Source organism: Bison bison, unplaced genomic scaffold, assembly GCF_000754665.1.
Source record: "Bison bison bison isolate TAMUID 2011002044 unplaced genomic scaffold, Bison_UMD1.0 scf7180017864201, whole genome shotgun sequence".
In the NCBI taxonomy this organism is placed as follows: domain Eukaryota; kingdom Metazoa; phylum Chordata; class Mammalia; order Artiodactyla; family Bovidae; genus Bison; species Bison bison.
The window spans coordinates 3,954,471-3,954,929 of record NW_011494773.1 but is presented as its reverse complement, the minus strand read 5'-3'; the positions used below and the strand labels follow the sequence as shown (position 1 = coordinate 3,954,929).

The following is a 459-nucleotide window of genomic DNA, read 5'->3' as shown; positions in this document are numbered from 1 at the left end:
TAACCATGAGCTGATGGGACAGTGAAGTTCTAAAATCTTTTTGGGAGAATGAGCCACTACTCCACTCTAAAATGCTGCTTGCTTTCTCCACTCACCCAAGGGTGGGACTGGATGAAATTAAAAATATGGAAGAATAAAAAACATATGTGTGTGTATGTATTTACATACATGCATAAACATATATATTACATATATATTTTGTTGTTTAGTTGCTAACTCATATCTGACTCTTTTGCAACCCATGGATTATAGCCAAACAGGCTCCTCTGTACATGGGATTTCCCAGACAAGAATTCTAGAGTGGGTTGCTATTTCCTTCCCCAGGGGACCTTCCTGACCCAGGGATTGAACCCACGTCTCCTTGGCAGGCAGATTCTTTACCACTGAGCTGCCAGAGAAGCCCATTTACATATATGTATACTGGGGTGCTCCTGGGGTTGGTGATGGATAGGGAAGTCT

At 42.0% G+C, this 459-nt stretch overlaps 1 protein-coding gene across 7 annotated transcripts in view; it reads right to left on the bottom strand.

The window, feature by feature from the left end:
- The window catches only part of NRXN3 (neurexin 3), a 1,738,382-nt gene that overhangs the window by 362,771 nt on the left and 1,375,152 nt on the right, over positions 1 to 459 (bottom strand). The gene's annotated exons all lie outside the window — the stretch shown is intronic.